The sequence below is a fragment of the Ailuropoda melanoleuca genome, chromosome 8 (genome assembly GCF_002007445.2).
Source record: "Ailuropoda melanoleuca isolate Jingjing chromosome 8, ASM200744v2, whole genome shotgun sequence".
NCBI lineage: Eukaryota > Metazoa > Chordata > Mammalia > Carnivora > Ursidae > Ailuropoda > Ailuropoda melanoleuca.
Window position 1 is genome coordinate 58,605,119 of NC_048225.1, and position 10,348 is coordinate 58,615,466.

General features: G+C 37.6%; 1 protein-coding gene and 1 pseudogene across 1 annotated transcript in view; both read right to left on the reverse strand.

The window, feature by feature from the left end:
- The window catches only part of LOC109490533 (olfactory receptor 56A4-like), a 195,089-nt gene that overhangs the window by 156,787 nt on the left and 27,954 nt on the right, over window positions 1-10,348 (reverse strand). Inside the window, exon 3 of the transcript XR_002143854.2 lies at window positions 7,957-8,265. The gene's annotated coding sequence lies outside the window, so the exon portion shown is untranslated. Of the gene's footprint in view, window positions 8,266-10,348 lie in introns of the transcript that reaches the window.
- LOC100480768 lies at window positions 3,442-4,395 on the reverse strand (annotated as a pseudogene).

The window sequence follows — 10,348 nt, forward strand, 5'->3', positions numbered from 1 at the left end:
TTAGTTAGATATGTTTCTTGATATTCAAAAATTCCAAGAATCAGACTAATTCAGTGACTGTATTAATAATATAACTTCAAATTTTCACATATTTAACACAATGAAACATTATTTGCTATTCATACAGAAAAGGAAAAGAGGATGATATTGCAGGTTGAATGAAACAACTAATGGCTCTCCTCCCAGTGTTATTTTCCCTAGCTTTATTCAGATATAATTGACATGTAACATTGTGTAAGCGTGAGGTGTACAATGTGTTGATTTGATATACTTTAATATTACAAAATGATTGCCACCATAGTGTTAGCTAACACATCCATCGCATCACATAATTATCATTTCTTTTTAGTGGTGAGAACATTTAAGATCTACTCTATTAGCAACTTTCAAGTATATAATACAGTATTATGAGCTGTAATTACCATGTTGTGCGTTAGATCCCCAGAACTTACTTTCTTATAACTAGAAGTTTGTATCCTTTGACCAACATCTCCCCATTAACCAGCCTCCATGCCTCGTAATCATTATTGTACTGTATCTATGAGTTTGGCTTTTTTGGATTCCACAGATAAATGATGTCATACAGTATTTGTCTTTCTCTGTCTGACTTCTCTCGGTGATGCTTTACCCTTCTGCCTGCCTCTTTCATTTATGAGGGCCCTTGTGATGACATTGGCCCCACCCACATACTTCAGAAAATATCTGCTGGTTAGCAACCTTAATCCCTCTTGCCACATATCCTAATATAATCGCTTCTAAACAGTAAGAAATGGCTTTCTAAAGCTTCAAGCAAAATTTCAGTAAATTAAATTGCCTGAAGATAAAGATCATGTTATGAGTGTGCTCTCCAATAAACATCTCAGATAAATAAAGCAGCTGAGGGCAAAGGTCAAATTAAAGGTAGTACCTTCCCACAAAAGGCATCAGAACCCCAAATTAGCCTCCATTTGGTTCAGAGACATACATGGAAGTGATAAAGGGAAAAATAGAGAAAATTGGAGAATTATGTCTTAATAAGATTTGGGGTATGTTTAGTGGCACATAAGTGGAACCAAATAGATAAGAAACATAGTAGGTTTTTAATCAACATATATTGCCCAAAAAACCAAGAGCTCCGCTGAGAAATCCCTTGACTTTTTAAGAGTTAACCTAACTCTTGGGACCCAACATTTCAGCACCAGAAAATGGACTTAGAAAACTCGTTGTCCCCAAGAAGGACATATTCCCCAATTCCCATTTTAGATATGACCTAAGAAGATAATAGAAAAGAAAGAAGCTTCCAGAGAGATGTTTCCATGGATCACAGTGAGGAATGGACACAAGAGTTTCCGTTAGAGAGACTATCAAGAAACTTCTCCCACCCACCAAACCTCCCAAAAAAGAGAAACTTCTCCCCAACCCAGGGCACGGATCCTTCCCAGTGTCTACCCAACAGCAGCTTCAAAACTGGTAGGAGTTACTGACCATTGTGTGCCTCATATTCATCATCTTTCCAAATGGGAGAAGTTATTGCTGTTAAATGTCCCTGTGACACTATCATATATTTAGTAAGGAGGTGAGGAGTAAGCAGGTAAATTTCCTTTTAAATCATAGGCCTCTACGCCAAGAAGAGCCCCAAACAAATCTGATGGAGAAGTTCTTGTGTATCACCTGAAGATCCTACACTTAAGGGGGGCTAAGTGCCTGGATAGGACTTTGGGGTTTCTCCAGTGGAGATGATTTGAATGTGGTCTAACATGGGGGGAAGAGAACACAGAAATATTAAGTGATCAAAGGCATGGATGGTTCAAGTGCACAGACAATGCGCATCCACCGCAAACCCATGAGCTCCCCTACATTTCCCACCTTCCCCTTGCAGCTGAGTTGTGGCCTTGTTAAAACAACATACTCATCAAGGAAAATGTGAGCAAAAATGACAAACCACTTCAAGACCAAGGCAATTAATAATTGGAGTGCCTCACCTTTCCCTCTCTTCCCCTGCATTTGCAACTTAGAGAAATGCACGTTGATATGACAACACTTCACAAGACAGAGGGATCCAGGATTCCTGACTACCTGATGGAAAATAGATTCTGTTGATACACACTATACTTTAAATTAGAGAGGAATGAACTTTGTTTTGTTAATTAACTGAAATGAACCATAGCTTAAACTATCCTAATACAGGCATGTTTATTTTGAGATGCCTACAAGACATATAACTGGAGATGTCAAGAAACGGTTGAATATATGAATCTGGATTTCAAAGAAAAAGTCAAGGCTGGAGATACCAATTTGGAAATTATTCCAATTTAGAAATGAAATTTAAAGCCATACGACTGTCTCTGATTCGGGGGGAAAGTATGGATATAGAAGACATAGAATCATAGATATTGGCTTACTTCCTCTTTTTAACATCTGAGTATTTGTGTGCTGTATCATATTCTCTATTATCAGTGTGGACCCCATAACTTGTTCTTCGTTCATGTGTCCAACTCAGACAACTAACTCTCTAAGGGCAATGCCTGTGTCTGTGTCACTCAATTCATTTCCTGCATGAGTTAAGAAATTTCTTTGAAGAAGGGGGGGGTAATCAGAAGGGGGAATGAAGCATGAGAGACTATGGACTCTGAAAAACAAACTGAGGGCTTCAGAGGGGAGGGGGGTGGGGGAATGGGATAGGCTGGCGATGGGTAGTAAGGAGGGCACGTATTTCATGGTGCACTGCATGTTATACGCAACTAATGAATCATCGAACTTTACATCAAAAACCAGGGATGTACTGTATGGTGAATAAGATAATATAATAAAAACATTATTATGAAAAAAAGGAATTTCTTTAATATAATAATGGTGATAATTCTTTACATATAAAACATAATCAATACCAACCTTAGTCTTTTCAACATTTTAATTTTTTAAAGCATTCTTTTTTATCTATTACCTAAACTGATTCACACAGCAAACTTGTGGTTATGATGGCAATAATTTGGAGATGATGATGTCTATCATAAAGTCTTGGGAGGTAAGAAAGGCAGAGCAGCCTCTGGAAATACTGGAAATCTCACATACATCAAATCTAAAAGTTCTTCCTTGGGTAACAAACTTCAAGTTAGAAATTATAGCTAACATTGAGAGCCTACTAAGTACTGAGCAATGTACAAAGTAGTTTATAAATTTTAATCCGTACAAAACTCTTACAGCATAGGTACAATTGATTCTGTGTTATAGGTTAGGACTGAATTTCCAAATGGTGGGAACCTAACCATGGTCAAAAATCAGGAAGTAAATGAACTAGGATTTGAATCCAGATACGCTTTATTCCAAAGCCTATGTACTTTCTGCTTCAGTACACTAAAGTGCCTGAACTTGAGAACTTGGTTGCTAAGTTCTTTCTTCTCCTGCTGGTAAAAGAAAACTATGAAAGAAACACAAACTTTCTCAAGACTTCCTCACAACAGATCACATGTGAGCCATACTATCCCTGATTTGCTTGGTTTTTGCTCCATAGATGATGAGAGTAAGCATGGGGGGAATTGACACATAGAGAGAAGGATGTGGACATGGTGGGGGATATTTTTGCCAAATCGGTGGGTTAAGAAAGTAAAAAAGGATGGGATGAAAAAGAGAATGACTCCAATGTGGGAACCACATGTATTGAGAGCCTTGTGCTGGGCATCCTAGGAAGGAAGTCTAAACACAGCTAGGAGAATCGAAGTGTAGGAAATACCAATGAGTGCAACGCCTACCAAAACAGATGCCATTGGCATGGAGAAGCCATACCAGATAGTGACAGTGATGTCACCACAGGCCAATCTGGCCACCCCAGTGTGCTCACAGTATGAGTGGGGGGTGATATTAGTTCAACAGTATGGCAGCCTCTTTAGCAGGGATATGATAGGGAAAATAGTCCCAATGCTTCGTCCCCAGATTGCCAGTCATTTTTTCAATTGCCATAGGAGTTAAGATGGCTGTGTACCTCAAGGGAGTACAAATGGCCACATAGTGGTCAAATGCCATAGCCAACAGGATACGTGACTCAGCCACAAAGGCAACATGGATGAAAAACATCTGAGTGATGCAGGCATCAAAGGCAATCTCCCCAGCGTGAAACCAAAAGATACCCAGGGCCTTGGGAATGGTGGTGGTGGACAGCAAGATGTCAGTGCCAGCCAACATGGATAGGAAGATATACATGGGTTCATGGAGGGTTTGTACACTGAAGACAAGGATGAGGGCTCCATTTCCCAATACTGCAGTGATGTACATGAGGCAGAAGGGGAGAGAAAGCCAGGTGTGTCAATTCTCCAGCCCAGGGATGCCAAGTAGGATGAACACAGTGGGGTGGAAGGTGGAGAAGTTAGCACCAAACATGTCTGCTTTGGGAGTCTCTCTATGAAGACTACAGAAACAGAGAGTCAGTGGGCAGAACCAACAATAAGTTTCACTAAAAGCTGAACATTAGATAATTAAATCAATCACTAATTCCTTGACTTAGAGTGTATAATGTTATGCTTTTATTTCCTACATCATTATAAACACAAATATAAATAAAGGTTCCTGGTCACACCTCAGCAATGTCTAGAAGTCATATATACCTTCCTATTCTCACTTACATGTTCCTACTCTGGTTTAAGCATCCTTCACTTGTTCTGGTGCAATGGCATCCTACCTAACTGGGCTCCCCATCTCCCAGCTTCCCATCCTCAACCCCTCCACATCCATCAGCTATTTGCAGCCTGGCTGGTATGCACAAAACAAACAAAAAAACTTATTGGATTTTCACTTATAGCCTTTATATAACGATTTTTTCATTACAAGATAAAACTCAAACTTCTCAAGCATGCAAAGCCTTCCAAAATCCCACTGTTACTCTCTTCTCTAGCTTTAGTCCCTTTAGGCACTCTGACATTAAATTATATGGACATTAAATAGACCATGATCTATTCTCCACACAAAACATGAGTTTTCCAATCTTCATGACTTTTTTCAAGCTTTTCTCTTAATCTGGAACATACTTTTCTACCTTGGATGTTTGTTAAGCCTACTGATCTTCCAATTCACAGCTCAAATATTTATTATCTGAGAAGCCTTCTCCAGGTTCAAATTCTGGGCTTCCAACTTTCTGATTATTGACAAAAGGCAAGTTTTTCACATTTCAGAAATTTAGCCTAAGCAGCGAAAATGAGCTATTCATGTTTATCTTGCAAGGATTAAATCGAATGCTTTCTTTAAACTGCCTAGTATAATGCCTTGCATAAAAATACTAAATAAATGCCAGTTATTATTAGTCAGCAGATCGATACAACTAAATAGAGAGTTCAGAAACTAATATATTTGGAACTTTAAATGTAATAACATACCATTTCAATTTAGTAGGGAAAGGAAAGCCTAGTCAGTTAATGGCATTTGGATATTGAATAATGATATTTTTGTAAAAGAATAAAATTAGTTCCCACCTCACTCACTAAACAAATAGAAATCCTAGATAAATTAAAGATGTATATTTTGAAAATAAAACCAAAAATATTAAATATTAAAGTGAAGGTCTTAGGAGAAAACAGGAAAATATTTTTAAGTTTGGAAAGATCTTTCTGAGTAAGTTAAGAAAATGATATTTCAGGGGCACCTGGGTGGCACAGCTTTTAAGCGTCTGCCTTCGGCTCAGGGCGTGATCCCGGCGTTGTGGGATCGAGCCCCACATCAGGCTCTTCAGCTATGAGCCTGCTTCTTCCTCTCCCACTCCCCCTGCTTGTGTTCCCTCTCTCTCTGGCTGTCCCTATCTCTGTCAAATAAATAAATAAAATCTTTAAAAAAAAAAAAAAGAAAAAAGAAAATGGTATTTCATGGACAGTAATAATTGAATGATGTAATTATGCAAAAATGTAGACAAGAATTAATTCTAGGAGAATAAATAAAAATTCTAGGAGAAAAAATTATAAAACATATAATAGACAAAAGGCTAATATTCTTAAATATTGAAAGTTAGTATAAATGAATGAGGAAAAAACAAAAATATGCAAAGAATCAAAATAGGCAATTCCCTACACCACAAGAAAAATAAATAGCCAATATACACATGAATAGGTGCTCAAAACTTATGGAAATGAAAATCTGTCATATTGAAGTATCATAGTTTTCCTATCAAATTGGAAAACATAAGGAAAAAATTAGCCCCCAGTGCTGGTGACACAGCATGAGAACATACAGATATTTCTATAAGGAAATTCATTGTTATACTATTGCTATAATAAAAGAAATTATGGCAACTTCCATATCCATTAATAGGGGAAAAAATAAATTATGGAATATACAGTACGGTAGAATGTTTTGTTTCCATTTTTAAGAAAAAAGTATTAGTCATGACATATAGTTAAGTGTAAAAGCAAATTGAAAATTAAAATGAATAAGATAATTCTTTTCTTTTCTCTTGTATCAGTTACAACACTTTACGTTATAAGTAACAGAAAATCCCACCTCACTTTGGCCTGAACATATAGGGAAATGTCTTTGCTCCTGAACTGAAAGGTACGTTTCTAACTATCAGGTTTATGGAAAGATTCAAGCAGGGGCCACACTTCCTTGTGACTCTGGTCTGCCCTCCAGGTGTTGAGTCTCCTAAGGCCAGGACTGAGGTGAAATGAGTGAGAACTACCTCAGTACAAAATGTAAGCGTGCACCAAAAATTCAATAAACATAATATTTCAATACAATTTTCAAGTCAAATTTAATGTAAAATATCCATGATGAACAAGATATCAAAATTTTAAATAAAGATAGGATTGACCATGCTGTATGGAACCATATCATCAGAGCCCAAGGCAAAAGGGAAAATAGGAGCACATATATATATGTTTTTATATGCTTTTATGGTTAGTTTTCTCGCTAATTTTATTTTGAAAGCATTATTTATGAGTTTCTCCCACTAAAGCCAGTAGAATTATAATAAATTCTAATCTTATATAAATAGTATATTTAAACTTAGCATTGTGAGTTTTAATATACATACTTTTCAGTTTTTTTTTTTTTACTTTTTTTTAAGATTCATTTATTTATTTGAGAGAGAGAGTGTGTGTGTGTGCTCATGAGTGGGGGGAAGGGCAGAAGAAGAGAATCTTAGAGCAGACTCTCTGCTGAGTGCGGAGCCCAATATGGGGCTTGATCTTAAGACCTGGGCCAAAACCTAGAGATAGACGCTTAACCAACTGAGCCATTCAGGTGACCCCAATGTTCAATATTTTTTAAACCACTTCAATTCTGGAAAAATATTAGTCATTCTCCCAGCCCCGCATAGTAAAAAATGTCTGCAGCAGCTCAAGATGTCAAGATATACACACTGGATAGTATGTAGTTACACTACACTATCCAGAGGAATCGAGAAGATCTCATCTGAATCAATAGTTTATTAAGTTTATTCCAAGAAAACCTAAAATTCCTAGGAAAGAAATATTTATCCCCTTCCCAGAAACTTACTCCAGTTCAAAAGAAATTTCTTCCTCAACATGTGAAAGAAGCTGACAGATGCAGACTCAGGAGTAAAATAGGGCAGTATTTGAACCTCATCCACAGGAATCCCTTGGGCAAGGAGAGAGCTTCTACTCCACTAGGTCTCTAGGGAGCATCTGGTTTAATTAGAAAGAGACAGACCCCAGCAGGCCCAATCTCCAGAGATCACTCACTCAGGAACCAGAGAGGGTGGGCAATCTAACTATGCCCTACCTACAGCAGTCTGTACATACTGCATCTGTTAAAGACTCCGTGTCTCTGGCTAAGATATGGACAGAGCAGATTTGAGTTGCTGCTGGTCAAAACATAGAACACTGAAACCCTGCTACACCTGCTAGACCTCAAGGTACAAAGAAACATGTGGAGATGTAGAAGAAATAGATCAGAAGGAAATAAGTGGTGTGTATGTGTGTGTCCAAATGATTTTCAGTCATAAAGTTAGATAATATTTAACAGCGAAGGGTCCAGAGGTCAAACACTTCACCAACATTTCAAATTAATCAATCCATAAATATACGTAGTGAAGCCTATGCTAGATGTTGGAACTATGAGTCAGACATATTCTCTGCTCTCACAGAACCCAAGCTCTGATGGTTTCATGGAGTAATTAACATTCAGTTGAAACATAAATGTCATTGCTGTGGAGAGCCAGAGGACAGAGAAATCACCTCTGACTTGGGGGGTTGGTGAAGACTTCAAAAAGGAATTGACGTCAATACTCTACCATTTGCCAGCTGAGCGGCCTTCATCATTCATCCTCTCTGAAACTTGGGGGTGCCCCTGTGTATAAAACAGATAGTAAAGGCACTATCTCACAAGGCTGTATAAGGATTAATTAAGCAAATGCAGCAGAGCACTTAACATGGTTCCCAGCATAGATTAATCTAGCTATTGTTCTAAGTTATAATTATTGACACTATTATATACTAATAGATTGCTATATGGTGGCGTGTTTTGAGATAGAAATGGAAAAGTAAGTTAGGACTACATTATTAAGTTAATGCTTGATTTAGAAATTACCCTGTAGTCCTTTGATTTCTAAACTGTGGCTAATGGAACACTGGGTTATTTTAGAGATGTAAATTGATGTGCTATCAGAAAAATGATATGGACATGGAGACGAATATCTATGGTGACATTACTGGAGGATGTACTGCAAACTCTAGCCTTCCCTTGGACAGCCATGTGCATGACCCACAGAGTGTCAGCATTTTTCAGTTATTTGACTGGAACTTTTTAATGAAACATCTGTTATGATATCTGCTGTTTCTGCAGAATATTCTATGGAAAACACTACTATAAGTAATGAAGTTTCCTTGAAAGTATTTGACAGAAGCTCTGCCTTTTAGAATGTTTAACTTCCAGTCAATTTATAATTCAGGTTACAGTGTAAAAGACTGAAAACAATGAAATCTATTAAGAAGCTAATGCATAATCTGAGGTGAAAGATAATAACAGACATAAGTAATTGGTACAGGCGATGTTAAAAAGAAAATTAACAGGGGCGCCTGGGTGGCTCAGTCGTTAAGCATCTGCCTTCGGCTCAGGGCGTGATCCCAGGGTCCTGAGATGGAGCCCCGCATAGGGCTTCCTGCTCTGCTGGGAGCCTGCTTCTTCCTCTCCCACTCCCCCTGCTTGTGTTCCCTCTCTCACTGGCTGTCTGTCTCTCTAATAAGTAAATAAAATCTTAAAAAAAAAAAAAAGAAAGAAAAGAAAATTAACAATACTAAGAGCTTAGCATTAACGAAATATTTCTCAGATACTTACTATGAGCCAAGGATTATATTAAGTACTATACATATGGTTTATTTCATTTCATCTTCTCAACTATTATATACAGTTTATTTCATGTAATCTTCTCAACAACACTATGAGATATTATTGCTATCCCCATTTTACAGGTGAAAAAAAAGGAGGACTAAAAATATTAAATATGTTTCACACATTCACACAGCTAGAAAATAATAGGGATAGGGCTTTAATCCTGATAGGACTACAAATATTATCCACATAATTATTTAGTGGAACAATCGATATTGGTAACAATCATTAACTTCTTGAGGAACACAACAGAGAGGAAGAAGTTGAGAAACTCCCCAGGGTTTCCAGCTCAGTGAAGCTGATGGAATCACCATAATCTAGTTCCTAAGAAAAGGAATGGAACAGGAAGAAAAGCTAGCCTGAATGGGAGCTCTATATCCTGGAGGAGAAATCCAGTTGCTAGGTATATTTATGCATCTAAACTCAAATAAGAGTTCTACGATGGAGAGAGGGATGTTGGACTCATTTGTGTCAATGGTGGTTGAAGAAATGAGTGTATATGATCTCTTCTGAAAAAGCACGAAAGGATAAGGGGCAAGACTTTAAACTCCAAGAGACTACTCCAAAGTTGCTAACCTAGCCAGGAACAATGTGCTATAATTCTTCACACTGAGAAGGGTTGGAGGCCAGGTTAGAAGGGAAAATCAAGAGTGCCCTTTTTCCTCCTACTCTGGTCTATCCCCTGGTGTGTCTGTTACAGCAAAGGTGTAAGAAGTAAGAAGCTCTGCAGTCTACAATTTATTTGCCTCCCTGGTGCCAAACTGCCTTTGTGAGGAGCTGATTTACTCATCACTGGTTTGTGGACTAATTTAGCTGATCATTTGAGTGCATAATAGAAATGCATGTTCTAACATCAGGAGGTAATTGTGTGCTCATTCATTTTTCAAACATTTATTATGTGCCAGGCATTTTATAATGCACTGGAGTACAAATATGAATGACATACACTCTTCTTTTTTTTTTTGTAGGTAAATTTTTTTTAATTTTATTATATTATGTTAATCACCATACAGTACATCCCCAGATTCCGATGTAAAGTTTG